The 17,525-nt window shown below is 46.2% G+C and overlaps 1 protein-coding gene across 1 annotated transcript in view; it reads right to left on the minus strand.

The window, feature by feature from the left end:
• LOC139227854 (metabotropic glutamate receptor 4-like) overlaps positions 1-17,525 on the minus strand; it is a 1,455,190-nt gene that overhangs the window by 1,175,619 nt on the left and 262,046 nt on the right. The gene's annotated exons all lie outside the window — the stretch shown is intronic.

Genomic DNA, 17,525 nt, shown 5'->3' on the forward strand with positions numbered 1-17,525 from the left:
TAAAATACCGACTTAACAAGATTGCAAGTCATAAATACAGCAGTCACATTCAATCATATAGTGCTAAAATTCACACATTTGATCAGCAGTATCTATTCTTTTTGCACAGCCTTTGCCCAATATTAGCTTTTTCCAGAAATACAACAAACTAAAAATTAGCTTGTTCAAGTTAGTTACATTGTTGCAATTTACATTGATGCAGCCATTAGAGTTTCATTCAGCAAAACTTTCAAACTTAGAATTAAAGAAGCAACTTTGATTTGAGCTCAAAATCTAGGTTGACACTCCAGTGCAGTACTAGGGGAGTGCTGCACTATCAGAGGTGTCGTCTTTCAGATGAGACGTTAAACTGAGGCCCCATCTGCCCTCTCAGGTGGACGCAAGAGATCCCATGGCACTATTTCAAAGAAGAGCAGAGGAGTTCTTCCTGGTGTTCTGGCCAATATTTATCCCTCACCAACATCACAAACACAGATTATCTGGTCATTAACACATTGCTGTTTGTGGAAGCTTGCTGTGCTCAATTTGGCTATCATGGTTCTGAAATTACATTACTGACTACACTTCCTGTTATGTATGCATGCCTACAATGTTATGATGCAATGTTAGGCTGTACTGTAACACTAAGTGTACCTTCACCCTGTACACACCTACCTGTACACCAGAGGGTGCTGCTGCTGGAGACCCAAGGGTCACCTACACACTGCAGGTAACCCAATATAAAAGAGAGCTCACCCCTTGGTGTCCTCACTCTAGGATCTGCAATAAAGGACTACACAGTTTGAGTACCATACCCCTGCCTGGTGGAGTCATTAACAAGGTGCCTACATACACAATAACTGGTGACGAGGTCACGAACTACACGAACAACATGTCGAATCTCAGCAACTTTCAACAATTCACCGATGGGGAAGATTGGGATGCTTTCATGGAAAGATTGGAACATTTCTTCGTGGTCAATGACCTGGATGGGGACACACTGGCTACACTACCGAACAAGCACATCTTGCTTAGTAGTTGTGGGCCCACCATCCATGGCCTCGTCAAGGACTTGCTAGCCCCAGCAAAGACAACAACCAAGAGCTATGGGGAACTTGTAACCTGAATACAGGAACAACTAAAACCCAAAGAAAGTATCCTCACAGCCAGGCACCGGTTCTACACCCACCGGTGACCCGAAGGCCAAGAAATTACTAAGTATGCTGCAGATTTAAGAAGATTGGCTGCACCATGTGATTTTGGCAACCACCTTAACGAAGCACTAAGGGACATATTTGTTATCGGAATCGGCCACGAGGGCCTCCTCCACAAACTGCTCTCTGCAGACATCACAGTCACACTGCAGAAGGCAATTAAAGTGAGCCAGGGCTATATAATTTTGGTCGGCAACTCCAAGCGAATGATGACCCACACACAGGACTCTAAACTGACGAACGCAGTGAACCGAATGGCTACTTCTAAAGGCAGAAATGCTGCCCCGAGTCCCGCAACCCTGAGTCCGCCACATGGGCCAAACCAGCTAGCCACGTGTTGGCACTGTGGAGGAAACCACAGGGCCCACCAGTGCCGCTACAAAGACTATACCTGCAAAGGCTGCAAAGCGAAAGGGCACCTTCAGAGAATGTGCAGAAAAAGTTTTATTCACCGTGCCGCTGAAGAGCTGGCTGATCCTGGGCTCCGACACAGATGAAGACGAAGCTGCTCAACCTCTGGAAGAAGAGTATGGAATTTTTACCTGCTCCACCGAAAGTTCCCGTGGAAGATGGAAGTGGACATCAACGGAGTTCCAGTTTCGATGGAGATCGACACAGGGGTGAGCCAGTCTTTGATGAGCCAGACGACCTTTGAAAAACTTTGGATCAATCCCGCCAAACGACCAAAACTGTCTCCTGTCCAGGCGAAGCTGCTCACCTACACCAAAGGCAAAATCCCAGTCGTTGGCAACGTGGACGTCCAGGTCTCCCAGGGCGGCGTGTTGAACAAACTCCCCCTGTGGATCGTTGTCGGCGATGGTCCAACGCTGCTGGGAAGAAGTTGGATGAAGCAGGTCCAAGTCAGTCGAAGTGATGACGGCCCCCGGGATCCAGCAATCCACATCCCACGCAATCCCAAATTTGGATCCATCGCTGCACCAAAAATCCTACCGTCCAGCTCGACTGCGCGGCGACGACTTCACAACACCATGGCGAGATCACCAGAACCGAACGTCCAGACCTCACCTTCCGGGCCGTGGCAGACCTCCAAGGGAAGAAAACCGTCGAAAAAAGTGGATTTCTGACCTCTGTGGCTGAACCTGAGTCGGAAAAGATCACCACAGCCTACCTGGAGGAGAGCGAGAAGATGGTGGACGCACCACGAGGCGAAGAACCTAAAAACTAAATGGCCGCAGCCAGATCACGAGGGGCAGCGTTGAAGGAGTGACACGTGGCACCGAGCGTCGAACCGGATTGGAAGGCCCCCTTAAAGGAGACCGGTAACCCAAAGAATTTAAAGGGACAGTTTCAATCTAAAGATGACAAGGACTTTAAAGTTAAAAATGCAGTTAGCGAATGCGGGTATGATAATGTAACGTGGAATTGTGATGCCAGAGTAACTGATGAGAAAAATGAAATGAGTGCTTGTGTAAGTAATATTAAGAACAAGTTTGTAATGCTTAATGATGATGATAGATATTTTAAAATGACAAATGTAACCTTGTATGGTGAGACCGAGATACAAGAAAGTGATGTAAGTGCTGTAAGTAACAATGTAAAGAGAGATAACAATGTAGAATCGACTAAGTATGATCGGAGCCAATGTGTAATGTTTACAGAAAGTAGACTGTTAAAGGACACCGGGTTCTACAGGGACAATGTAAATGCCAGAGGAATCCCGCCATGGGAGACCCCCAGGTCCAGCGGGCTACCTGATCACGTAGCCTGGACTTTTGGGACAAATGTGATGCCCCAGGAAGGGCTCACACACACCCAGTGGGAGCAGACCCACTGCAGGGACAGCGGTCAATGGGCAGCACAGCCACCACCACTGGCAACCCGCCCCAGATCCGCCCTATACCCCCTGGCCACCAGGGCCAGCACCAGGAGTGAGAGGCCAGTACCCTCCAGCTTCTCTGGCGGACCCTGGGATGACCAGACTCTCATCCCAAATGGAGGACAAGGAGCCCCCACAGTCCTGTGGCCCTGCCCACCACCACACACTTACCCACTCTACAGAGTATGTACCCTACCCACTGCTGCACTGGCTCCCCCACTAAGGGATCCCACAACAGTGACACCCACATGGTCTGTGTGTGAGGGGGGGGGAAATGTATGAGGCCAGCCTCAAGCACAGGGATCACACATGGAACCCTCACAACCCTCACCACAACCTCCCACAGCCCATTACTGATCACCTCCCCAGGTCATGGCAATAAGGACTTGAAAAATGCTATGGGGGGGGAGTGTTGTTATGTATGCATGTCTACAATGTTATGATGTAATGTTATGATGTACTGTAACACTGAATATACCTTCACCCTGTACACACCTTACCTGTACACCAGAGGGTGCTGCTGCTGGAGACCTAAGGGTCACCTGCATGCTGCAGGTAACCCAGTATAAAGGGGAGTTCGCCCCTTGGTGTTCTCACTCTAGGAGCTGCAATAAAGGACTACCGTCTTCACACTTCCCCCTAAGCATTTTTCAAGTCCTTATTGCCATGACCTGGGGAGGTGATCAGTAGTGGGTTGTGAGAGGTTGTGGTGAAGGTTGTGTGGGTGCCAGGTGTGATCCCTGTGCTTGAGGCTGGCCTCATACATTCCCCCCACCCCCTCCTCACACACAGACCATGTGGGTGTCACTGTTGTGGGATTCCTCAGTGGGGGAGCCAGTGCAGTAGTGGGTAGGGTATATACTCTGTACTTCCAAAGTAATTAATTGACTGTAAAGGATTTTGAGAAATCCTGAGGTTGTGAAAGGCGCTATATCAAGGCAAATCTTTTTTTCTTTATATCTTAATTAGACGCATCATTTGAACTTTGCTTAGAAATGCAACAAGCAAAATCCATTGTGCCAAAACATCACCCGGACCTCTGCCATCCCAGGCTTTTTCCCTCCTCCCGCAATTGCAAAACACTTTCCAGGACTTATCTTGTTGCTTGCCATGTGGCCTCCAGATATTCCATTTGGTTCTGCAGCTCAGTCATTCTAAAAGGTATCCAGTTCTTTGTTCCTGGCATGGCTGGCCAACCAGCTGGTACCCTCTGCCAGTTAGCTGGCCAAAAGAGAAAAATCTAGCCCTATACCTAAAACCTAACCATAAATTGTCCAATGAGATTGACAATGTATCAACAAATTTGCTCCATTTTGTAGCTTTGTGCAGTGGCCGTGTATCTACTGAGAATTGGGTTGTCGCTGGCCAAACTCATTGGCCTTGACTTTGTAGTCGGAGGCTTCCCACGGGAAACTGCCTCCAATCCACAAATAAAATGCTCGCGTACCTGGTAGTCCGGGATTTAGGGATACTTTCAGTCCTGGGGCTCTCCGGGTACATGTGGGAAGAGGCTCATGTATCCCAGTGTCGCAGGCAGTTCGCAAGCGCTGCTGGGATCACGTGGGCCGGCCCAACGAATGACCGAAGGGAATCCCCATGGGGATTCTATCTGTACAGAAACCCCATAAGTCTGAAAATGATTTAAAATGGCATTTAATTAATTATTTAAAAGAAAAATTTAGTTTTTGAAAAATAAATGTACATGTTTTACAGGGGCTAAAATAAACACCTTATTTCACAAGTTTTTAAACGTATAAATTATTGATAACATTTTATTTTTCTGCTTTTTAAAACTTCTCAGGCGTAAGAATTTCATGGGATTCGCTGGGCAGATGTTGGGCAAATAGCCTTACTCTCTGCCCCTTTCCTGGGGATGTGGTGGACCTGTCAAGAAATTTAAGATCGGTCAAGAAATTTCTTGACTGATCGCAAGTTCTGGGTTTTAGCACATGCGCAGCACATGCCTAAACCCGAAACTTGCGGGGTTCCTACGGGCGCGTGCACACCTCGTATGTGCCCATAGGGACCACAAATTACAGCCCATTATTTTCTTAAGGACTGGGGATGGGTATGCGGGGTGGGGGGGGGGAGGGTGGAATCAAATAAAGGTAAAGAAAATAAATCAGCCTTTACATGGATAGCTACAGCATCACTAAAATCCTGAGCCACAGGAGAATTGTAGCATTTCCTGTGACACCAGTCACAGGAAACCTCAGATGTGATTAATTGGGATTCACAGAAGCACAGCAGCATCTTTCATTTGGGAAGTATTCAAATCAAGAGCTGGTGGGGTTTTAATTAAATTTCTAATTTTATCGACTGATTTTGATCTTCCCTCTCCTGTAAGTAGACCACAGATTTTGAAACGTTCCCAACATCTCACCAAGCTGAAGGCAGGGCTGCATGACAGATTGACCCACTTTCAACATCATTAACAACACCTCTTAGATATTTGTAATGATCTGCTGAATTTAAGCATTTAACATGATAATGAGGGAGCATATTTTGTTGGAAAATGTTAATGCCCACTCAAAGCTTTCGACAAATCTCAACATGGGACTGTTTTCTTTAAATTAAGCCGTATAATATATTTGACATTTGCTCCTTTGAAATTTATTGCCACCTAACGTTAGATTTTGCTGTATTTTGTCACAGTCACTGCTGCATGAAAAGTGGCTTCAAGTACACAAAGCATCACTTACTGAAATTCATCCAGCAAGGTCTCACTACTTTTTACTTAAAAGGAACAGTATGGCATTGTTGAAATAATTCAAACTTTAGTATCTTCCAGTCTCTGACGTTCATCTCAGAGGGCCAGGAACCAAATATTCGAGCTGCTGAAGGGGTGTGCCAAGTCTGACATCCTTTGTAGGTTGACCCCTTCCATTGAACTGAAAAATAAAAATGGTGGTCCTGCCAAATGTATTGACAGATCAGGAGTACCCAATTTATAATTTGTGAAATAAGTGAAGTGTATTTTTTTTGGAATACATAATTAATTAGGGAATGGTGATTATCTAAATATTTGAATATTTTATATTTCTATGCAAAAGTGTTGCTTCTACGCAGTTCAAGGCCTGTAACACTTGCAACTTAATAAATCATAAACAAAAAGATGACGTATTTATTCCGTTTGACCTGTTGTACATGATGACTGCTAATTCCTTGAATCAGTTAACCGTGATTTCTATGGCACCTACTTCAAGAGTCTCATGTCCTGCCTCATAAATCTCCCTGCAGGATATTCATAATTGTTCACTTGTTCCCATAGCTTTCATTATCTTCCCATTTCCTTATATGCTAGCTTGCTTCAGTGCTATTGCTGACTGGATGCACTGTGAATCTCCATCAGCAGTACCAGCTGGCACATCGCTTCCCTTTCCTTTCCTTGTGGTTGCAAATCCTGCACAGCTTCTCCTTTATATGCTGTCATTTGGCTTTGGTCATAGAGCTTCAGAAAGCCACATTCGGATTTTGGATCACAATTTTTTAAATGTGCAATCCTATGATTCTTTGCCCAATGCCCTGCAGTTCCATTCATATTTTCAATGTTTATTTATAATGTGGATCGGCACAGATCCAGGGAATATCAATAGTAATCATGCTGTACATTTGGTAATTGAAGTACTTTTTTTACAACAAAAAAATAGTTTCCGTTCTTGACAGGGAACCACACTAAATGGAGCATTCTTGTCCTCCAGAGATTTACCTCAGTCTACAACCAGGCACACTGGATCACTTGGGTTTAGAGTTAAAATAGCCCCGGGCCCCAAATTGATGCCTTCCAGGAGGTGGGCGGAGTGGGGGAGGTGTTGGGGGGGGGGGGGGGGGCGGGGAGGTCAGGAGACTGCGGTTTGATGCTCTTCCCCTTCCTTTCCCACCTGAAAATCACCCCCAGTTAAAATACCTCTTCCCCTCTCCCCTTAGTTACAAATGCAAAACAATCTTTAAAAATAAAGCAGTCAATCACCAGAAGTCTGAAATTTGCAAAGAGCTCCGACAGACCTATAGTTTGCCGCCGTTTGCAAGAAGTTTTACAATTACCTGACATGCCAATTTACACCACTTTCCTGCAGCGAGTAAATGAACTTAAAGTCACAGGCCAGGTTGACAGCTAAACATCACAATCATGCTCTATGCATCAGACATTAAGATATTCTGATGGTGTGATAAGTCTTCCTATAAATGCTAATTTTTACCACACCATACTTGCATTTACATTGACAATTTAAATACTTGAATTTTACTGTGCAATACTGAAACTTTAAAAATGAATCAAATGGTAAAGATGCCAGTGACTTGTCAGGAGCAGTCTTATTGGCATTCGTAATTTAAATAAAATTCCAGCAGCCATTAGATTTTTGTCTGTTTCTTGTCTCCCTTTAAACTTTCCAATCAATTCACTGCTGGGGATTGGATAGCACAGCACCATGTTGTCACTAACCCTTTATTTTTGAAGCTCAGGTTTGAATGAGACTCATGCAGATAGAATAAATCCTAATTTCCCTGGCAGCTGTTAAGTATCTAAAGTGAATCTAGTTTCTCCGCCGTCGCAACCCAGTTCCCAGTGGACACAAGGTGACAGTACAAAATTGTCCAGAAATTGTTGTTAATTGGCATTACTTCAGCAGTCTCAATGAGGCCAAGAAAAGGCTGGCTGTCACATTAGTGGAGCAGAGTAGGCTCTTCTTTGGTTGATGATTAAACATTGTTGGATCAATGCTGAGCAAGTGCTAGGTTCCATCTCGTACCCATAATATCTTGCCTGGGAGGTGCTTAATGTTATTCCTAGTTACACAGCAAAACAACTGTTTCACTCCGCTCTTAAAATTCATTCCTTCTGCTTCTTCTCTTCCTCTTCTCAGTAATTCACATAATGGAATGATCAACAGTGCGTCAAATGCATTACAAAGCACCAAGGGTCGCCGCACAGCTCATAAACTTACCATGTTATTCAGTAGAAGCACTTAGAGCACCAATGTTTAAGATAGCCTGATGTATTAAAAAGTGCACTTCACAACTTTAAATCACGGCGTGAATTTATGAGGTGTGTGGCTTCTACGTTCTGCTGCATAATAATTGGATGTGATTAAGTGCATTTCCAGATAACTACCAGTACAGATTAGGAGAAGCTGCTAGTATTTGATATAAAGAAGCTTCAAAATACTAATGTATAAATGCTTCTAGATAAGCAGACCTCAGGAGCATAATTCTGATCGAAACAAAGAATTTCAATGGACAATGGTTTTAATTTATTCCTATGATCACACGGGTAAGGGGAAGAAGTTACTGAACTAATAATCCATAGAACGTGAGTTCAAATCCCATCATGGCAGTTGGACAATTTGAATTCATTTTTTTTTAAATCTGGATTTGTAAAAGTGACCATCTCGTAAAATCCCAACTGGTTAACTTATGTCGTTCAGGGAAGGAAACCAGTCATCCTTACCTGATCTGGCCTGTCTGTGACTCTAGTCCTACATCAACATGGTTCATTCTTAACTACCCTCTAAAGTGGCCCAACAAGCCACTTAGTTGTATCAAGAACTCATGCTATGAGTAGAAGCAAGTCTTCCTCGATTCCGAGGGACTGCCTATGATGATGATAATGATAGTTGTATCAAAACTGCTGCTGAGCACCTTCACCACACAGACTGTGGGGGTTCAAGATCAGAACAACTAGAAATAGCCAATAAGTGCTGGCCTTGCCAGTGACACCCACTTCCCGAGAATGAATTTTTTAAAATTCCTGATCTGGGCAAACACTTTGCCTGCTGTCATTGGTGTGAGAACAAAAGCTGCAGGAATGGTTCACACTTCGAAGCCCCAGAGTTATATGCAGGCTGTGAATCTATGCTCCCAGCACTATGAGACAATACTGTATATGTGCACTTTTACACATGTGCAGCCCTACTCACAGATATTGGGCCTGAAATTCCGCTAGAGCTCTTCCCGTGGGCAAACTAAAGAAAAAAGTTTTAAAAATTGCGCACTTACCTGTTGCTGCTGCGCCCGCTCGAACTTCCGAGCCTGAGGTCTTCACTCCTACGCATCGGAGCATGTGCACGTCAGGACGTGCGTAGGGCTGGAGCTGTAGTCACATGGTTCTGGGCAGCCAATCAAGGTACAGTATTTTCTCATTCTTAATAATGGGAACTCCATAAGTTGGAGTTCCCATTTATATGAATGAGAAACCCCGCCCCAAACACACAAAAAAAAATCAATAAAAAATAGAAATATACATGACATATTTAAGAATCATTTAAATTAAAGTTCTTATAAAAAATAATATTTTTCTGACTTTTTTTTAAAAAATGCCTGAAAATAAACTTACCATAGTGGGGCGGGTTTTTAACAATAATTCATATGTGTTTATTTAATTTAATTTTAATGTTTTTATGTATTTTTAAACACTTGTGCCTGTAAAAGTAGGCTATACAACTGCTTTTTCAGGCGCAAGATTTTAAAGGACATTTGCAGGGCAAGATATTCGTAAATATCGGAAATCGTGCCCTGCAAGTGTCCTCGCTCCCGATATGCGCGAGATTTGTCAAGCCATTGCGCGCTGAAACCCGGCTTTTCCGATACCTTCCTGGGTCGGCAGGAACTTTGTACAGACCCGGAACATCGGAATTTCAGGGCCAATAATTTATTTCAGGACTGGGGGGGGGCGGGGGGGAACTGAACATTACTAATCCTGCTTCAATTATTAAACTCCCAAAGGAGATCCAGCAAACCGACTGAGCATTGTTTTTAAACCTGGCTTGACACCACACTGGAATAGCACTTCATGCACTTCCAATAACAACTTGTACAATATCGTTCATATAATAAACATCCCAAGGCACAGAAAGAAGAAGTGAAGTTCTAGGAGTTGGCAGAAGGTGCAGTGACAGAGATAGATTTGAAAGAAGCTTTTGTTAAAGTGGTGAGAGTGGAGGCAAAGTCGAGGGTCTTGAGGAGAGTTCCAGAATGTAGGGGTTTGTCAACTGAAGAAGTAAGAGGTACACACTCCAGGTGGTGCACTGAAGAATGGGAAGCTGAACCAGGTTGATGAGGTTAGGATTGACAGAAGGACTTTGTACAAGAATGGGATAAAAGCAACTGAGTTCTGGATGAGATGGAGTTCACGTAGTCAGTCAGAAGTCTGTCGAGAACAGTGTTGGTGAAATCAAACCATGAGGTGTTTTTGGCATGGATTAGGACTTCAGTGGTGTGGGGTGATAGAGGATATAGGCAAGCAATGCACTCAAGTGGGCAGTTGTGGTTATGGACTGGATGTGGGATTTGAAGCTCAATTTAGGGTCGATTAGCTCGCCAAGGTTGCACATTGTCATGTTCGGAGTGAGCAGCTGAAAAGGGGAATAGTGTCTAAAGTTTCCAATTAGGAACGGCTACCACCTTGCCAATATTAAGTTGGAGAAAATTGTGGTTCATCCACAGCATGGCACCTAGCAAACATCCAGACAACACAATGTCATTAGCAGACATTGAGATTAACTCCATATGTATGGCTGATGTGGGTGAGGGACAACATGTATTTCAGGAACAGAAAGAAAGACGTACATTTATATAGCGCATTTCAAGACCACCAGACGTCTCAAAGTACTTTTCAGTCAATGAAGTACTTTTGAAGCATATTCACTGTTGTAATGTGGGAAATGTGGCAGCCAATTTGCACACAGCAAGCTCCCATAAACAGCAACCAGGTAAACCGTTTTTGTTACGTTGATTGAGGGATAAATATTGGCCAGGGCACCGGGGACAACGCCGCCAGCTCTTTTTCAAAATAGTGCCATGAAATCTTTTACAGAGAGCAGACAGGGCCTCGGTTTAACATCTCATCTGAAGGATGGCACCTCCTACAGTGTAGCACTCCTTCAGCTCTGCACTGGAGTTTCAGCTTAGATTTATGTGCTCAAGTCCCTGGAGTGGGACCTGAACCCACAAACACCTGACTCAGCGGCGAGTGTGCTACCCACTGAGCCACAGCTGACATTCATTGCAACTGATCTAGTGGTTGTGTCGAGATAGGGGAAAATGTATTCAATCAAAAGTGATGTCACAGAGGATATACAGTAGTAATCAACGATGTCAGAAACCAGGGTGAGATCAAGGAGAGTGAGAAGAGTTAGCACATAATGGTCAAGTCACATCGATTGCCTTCAGCAACTTTGTCATTGGTATGAAGATCAATTGGTTTAAATTGGCTGGATCAAGGGAATGAGTTCATGCAGCTGCATTCTGATGTGAAATACAGACCTGTCCAAAGCTTAACGCGTTCACCCAGTAAGCACATTTTATTTAATGTATCATCTGTTATATTCAAACTTCCCTGTAACAGCATTTGTTTTGTATAACAATGTCCGGACTGGATCAAGTTATCATACAAATGCCATCATCATAGGCAGCGCCTCGGAATCGAGGAAGACTTGCTTCCACTCTTAACATGAGTTCTTAGGTGGCTGTACAGTACAATACGAGAACCACAGTCCCTGTCACAGGTGGGACAGATAGTCGTTGAGGGAAAGGGTGGGTGGGACTGGTTTGCCGCACGCTCTTGCCGCTGCCTGCGCTTGATTTCTGCACGCTCTTGGCAATGAGATTCGAAGTGCTCAGTGCCGTCCCGAATGCGCTTCTTCCACTTAGGGCGGTCTTTGGCCAGGGTTTCCCAGGTATCAGTGGGGATGTTGCACTTTATCAGGGAGGTTTTGAGGGTGTCCTTGTAACGTTTCCGCTGCCCACCTTTGGCTCGTTTGCCGCGAAGCAGTTCCAAGTAGAACGCTTGCTTTGGGAGTCTCGTGTCTGATGCGGACTATGTGGCCTGCCCAGCGGAGCTGATCAAGTGTGGTCAGTGCTTCGATGCTGGGAATGTTGGCCTGGTCGAGATTGCTCATGTTGGTGCGCCTGTCTTCCAGGAGATTTGTAGGATCTTGCAGAGACGTCGTTGGTGGTATTTCTCCAGCGACTTAAGGTGCCTACTGTACATGGTCCATGTTTCTGAGCTAGACAGGAGAGCAGGTATTACTACAGCCCTGCAGACCATAAGCTTGGTGGCAGTTTTGAGGGATTGGTCTTCAAACACTCTTTTCCTCAGGCGGCCGAAGGCTGCACTGGTGCACTGGAGGCGGTGTTGGATCTCGTCGTCGATGGCTGCTCTTGTTGATAGGAGGCTCCCGAGATATGGGAAGTAGTCCACGTTGTCCAGGGCCGCACCGTGGATCTTGATGACTGGGGGATAGTGCTGTGCGGTAAGGATAGGCTGGTGGAGGACATTTGTCTTGCTGATGTTTAGCGTAAGGCCCATGCTTTCGTATGCCTCAGTAAATACGTCGACTATGTCCTGGAGTTCAGTCTCTGTATGCGTGCAGATGCAGGCGTTGTCTGCATACTGTAGCTCGACGACAGAGCTTGGGGTGGTCTTGGACCTGGCCTGGGGGTGCTGGCTCCTTTTTAAACAAGTGGTCAATCATCAGCACAAGCATGACATTTCTTGACTGAAGAGTGAACCAAACATAATTGGAATTGGCCCTTTCACAGTATATATTGAAAAAGACCCAAAGTTGGTCACTTGATTTTAAAAACTACCGCTCATGCATATCATGTATTCAACTATCATTGTAACCCATGTATAAGCTGACCTAAGTTGTACACTTTGAGAACATTGACCACAAGGGGCGAACTTGTGGGAGACACTCCTAACCTGGACTTTCAGGTATAAAAGGGGAAGCTCCACCCACCTTCATCACTTGAGGTCTTAGCAATAAAGGCAACTGGTCACAGAGTGACCTTCTCTCAAGTATGAGCCTCGTGTGCATTTATACTGTATAGTAAGGACATATTATTGGCGATGAGGAAGGGATTTAAACCACGCGAGCATGGCCACTAGAAGAGAGGTACTGTGTTGGTGATGATTGGCACGACTTTATTGAGAGACTACAGCAAAGTTTTGTCACTAAAGAATAGTTGGGACAGGATTCGGCCGACAAACGCAGGGCTCATCTCCTGACGGTTTGTGGATCCAGAACATACTCCCTGATGAAGGACCTTCTAGCGCCAGAGAAGCCGGCGGACAAGACGTTCGAAGAGCTCAGTAAGTTGATTGGGGAACACTTTAAACCGGCGAGCAGCATGCACATGGCGAGACACCGGTTTTACCCGCACCGGTGGAGAGAAAGGCAAAACGTTCCAGACTTCGTGGCAGATCTCCGGCGACTGGCGAGCCTATGTAAGTTCACAGATGCATGCAGAGCGGAGATGCTACAAGACTTTTTTAAATGAGGGCATCGGGCACGCTGGGGTTTTCAGGAAACTGATTGAGACTAAAGACTTGGCCTTGGAAGCAGCGGCTCTGAGAGCCCAGACATTTATATCAGGGAGGAAGAGACCAGAATGATGTATGACAAAAATCTTGGCTCAAATGCAGCAAACGACCAGGGAGTCAACATTGTTAATGCGGCACACAGTTCTCTAGGCAGACAAGGGCAATCAGATATGCCCCAGCATGTAGTCGAACCCAAAGGGGGAATTCAACAAAGACAATGGCTAGCTGAACGGTGACTCATGCCATTGCAATGGACAATGAAGCCAGTAATGGGGCCATCAACACCTGTTAAAGGTGCGCTTAAGGACAGTTACAGAGACAGTCGAGACGATTGACTGGTAATGGACCTTTTGTTTCGAACAACGGGGCCTCCAGCTCATGCTGGAGGTGTGGAGGCAAACACCCAGCCAGAGCTTGCAGGTATCAGCAATATACCTGCAGAAACTGCAACGTCAGCGGTCACTTGGGGCGTATGTGCAGGAAGCCTGCAGCCAGGTTGATGTACGAGGACGATGGGCCTGATGTAAGCCCTACAAGGCCAAATGAACACTGGGGGAAATCGCTGGAAGCTGAAGTTCAGCAAGTTCATGTGGAGCACATATACAGTTCATACACCAGGATGCCACCGATAATGATGAAAGTGCTCCTCAATGGCATCCCAGTATTAATGGAGCAAGACACGGGGGCCAGCCAGTCCCTGATGAGTGTCAAACAGTTCGAAAGGTTGCGGGTGCCCAAGGCCAGGAGGCCAAAATTATTGCCGACTGACGCACAGCTACGGACATATACAAAGGAGATCATTCCGGTGCTAGGCAACGCCACGGTAGTCGTGACCCACAAAGATTTGGAGAACAGGTTGCCACTCTGGATTGTCCCGGGGGATGGTCCCGCACTACTGGGGAGGAGTTGGCTTGCTGTCATGAACTGGAAATGGGGCAATGTCAATGCAATTTCTTCTGTGGAGCGAGTATCATGCTCACAGGTCCTGGACAAATTTGACTCATTATTTCAACCCAGCATCGTCATTTTCATGGGGGCCAAGGTAGTGATTCACATAAACCTGGACACCAGGCCAGTACACCACAAGGCCAGAGCGGTGCCGTACGTGATGCAGGAAAAGATAGAATGCGAATTGGACCGCCTGCTGAGGGAAGGCATTATCTCGCCAATCGAATTCAGTGACTGGGCGAGCCCGATCGTGCCGGTGCTCAAGGCGGATGGGTCAGTCAGGAGATGTGGCGATTACAAGGCCACCATCAATCGGGTATCACTCCAAGACCAGTACCCACTACCGAGAACGGAGGACCTCTTTGCGATGCTATCCGGTGGCAAACTTTTTTCAAAATTGGACCTGACCTCAGCTTACATGACCCAGGAGCTGGTGAGTGAGTCGAAGAAGCTGACCACCAACATGACGCACAAGGGTTGTTTGAGTACAACAGATATCCGTTCGGGATTCGTTCGGCCGCCGTGATCTTTCAGCGAAATATGGAAAGCCTCCTCAAGTTGATTCCAAGGACGGGGGTTTTTCAAGACGACATCCTCATCACGGGTCGCGATACTGAAGAATACCTCCACAACCTGGAGGAGGTGCTATGCAGACTGGACCGGGTAGGGCTGCGACTGAAAAAGGCGAAGTGCGTCTTCTTAGCTCCAGAGGTAGAATTCCTGGGGAGGAGGGTAGCAGCAGACGGGATCCGACCTACTGCGTCCAAAACGGAAGCGATCCAGAGAGCACCCAGACCCCGTAACACGATGGAGCTGAGGTCGTTCCTGGGGCTCCTGAACTATTTTGTTAACTTTCTTCCCAAATTGAGCACGCTGTTAGAGCCGTTACACATGCTTCTACACAAAGGTCGTGATTGGGTCTTGGGGAACAGCCAGGAAAGGGCTTTTGATAGAGCACGCAATTTATTATGCTCCAACAAACTATTAACGTTATATGACCTGTGTCAGAAACCTGTTTTAATGTGAGATGCATCGTCCTATGGGGTCGGGTGTGTGTTGCAGCATGTAAATGTCAATGGTCAGTTACAGCCGGTAGCTTATGCCTCCAGAAGTCTGTCCCAGGCAGAAAGGGGCTATGGGATGGTAGAAAATGAAGCGCTTGCATGTGTATACGCAGTAAAAAAATGCACCAGTATCTGTTTGGCAGGAAATTTGAGCTGGAGACAGATCGCAAACCCCCAACGTCCCTTTTGGCTGACAACAAGGCCATAAATGCGAATGCATCGGCCCGCATACAGAGGTGGGCACTCACGTTAGCCGCCTATGACTACACAATTCGGCACAGACCAGGCACTGAAAACTGCGCCGATGCACTCAGCAAGCTACCACTAGCCACCACTGAGGGGGCAACTGAGCATGATGCTGAGATGGTCATGGCTGTTGAAGCCTTTGAAAGCGAAGGCTCACCTGTGACAGCCCGTCAGATTAAAGTTTGGACAAATAAAGACCCGCTACTGTCTTTAGTTAAGAAATGTGTCCTGAATGGGGACTGGGCAGCCACGTACGGGGCATGCCCTGAGGAATTAAAACCGTTTCATAGGCACAAGGATGAACTCTCGATTCAGGCTGATTGCCTACTATGGGGAAACCGAGTAGTCATGCCCCAGATGGGCAGAGAGGTGTTTATCAGAGAACTCCACAATGAGCACCTGGGCATTGTCATGATGAAGGCAATTGCCAGGTCACACATTTGGTGGCCAGGGATAGATGCAGACCTGGAACTTTGTGTTCGCAGGTGCAACACATGTGCTTAGCTGGGCAACACACCCAGGGAAGCCCCCCCCTTAGCCCTGGTCCTGGCCCGCCAAGCCATGGTCATGCATCCATGTGGACTACGCAGGTCCTTTCATGGGAAAAATGTTTTTGATTGTAGTAGACGCCTACTCCAAATGGATTGAGTATGCCATTTTAAATTCAAGCACATCCTCTGCCACGGTAGAAAGTCTACGGGCAATGTTCGCCGCCCATGATCTACCGGACGTCTTGGTCAGCGACAATGGCTCGTGCTTCAGAAGCACTTAATTCCAGAACCTCATGGCAGACAATGGAATCAACCATGTCAGAACGGCACCGTTCAAGCCAGCCTCAAACGGCCAGGCAGAATGAGCAGTGCAGATAATCAAACAGGGAATGCTCAGAATCCAAGGGGGTTCCCTACAAAGCCGCTTATCACGCCTCCTGTTGGCCAATAGATCCCGACCACACTCGCTCACAGGGTTCCACCCGCAGAGCTGCTCATGAAAAGGACGCTCAAAACCAGGTTATCCCTTATACAACCTACTATGAAAAAATTGTTGAGAGCAGGCGTCAGTCACAATGTGACTACCATGACAGGCGTGATGTATTGATGTCAATGACCCTGTTTTTGTCCTTAATTATGCTGCAGGGCCCAAATGGCCTGCAGGCACTGTGATTGCAAAAGAGGGGAATAGGGTTTTGGTAGTTAAACTTACCAAACACGTGGATCAAACTAAAAGGAGGTTCAGCAACCCCATAGAAGAAGCAGAGGAAGAACACAACGTAGAGTTTACTCCACTACAGGTGACCGAACACCGGAACCAAGTGGAGGAGAGCCCAATCACTGTGGGCAGTCTGGACAGGCCTGAGGCACCGCAAACAGCAGACACTCAGGCCAGCGCCCAACAACTGGAGCCCCAAATCAGGTGCTCTACAAGAGAGCGTAAACCACCAGAGAGACTTAACCTGTGATCTCAATAAGACTTTGGGGGGGAGGTGATGTCATGTATTCAACTATTATTGTAACCCATGTATAAGCTGACCTATGTTGTCCACCTTGAGAACATTGACCACAAGGGGCGAACTTGTGGGAGACACTCCTAACTTGGACTTTCAGGTATAAAAGGGGAAGCTCCACCCACCTTCATCACTTGAGGTCTTGGTAATAAACGCAACTGGTCACTGAGTGACCTTCTCTCAGGTATGGGCTTCGTGTGCATTTATACTGTACAGTAAGGACATATTAATGCACATGCACACATGCAAAATAACACATTCCTCATTGCTGGTGTGAACCAACTTTATTTCCTGAGCTTGCACAAAGGAGCATTCGTGCTTCTATGGGGCATTGGCTTTTTATATATTCTATCATTTATTTCCTGTCCTCATGATATAAGAAATAGGAGCAGGGATAGGCCATTTGGCT

The sequence above is a fragment of the Pristiophorus japonicus genome, chromosome 17, assembly GCF_044704955.1.
Source record: "Pristiophorus japonicus isolate sPriJap1 chromosome 17, sPriJap1.hap1, whole genome shotgun sequence".
NCBI classification, from domain to species: Eukaryota; Metazoa; Chordata; class Chondrichthyes; family Pristiophoridae; genus Pristiophorus; species Pristiophorus japonicus.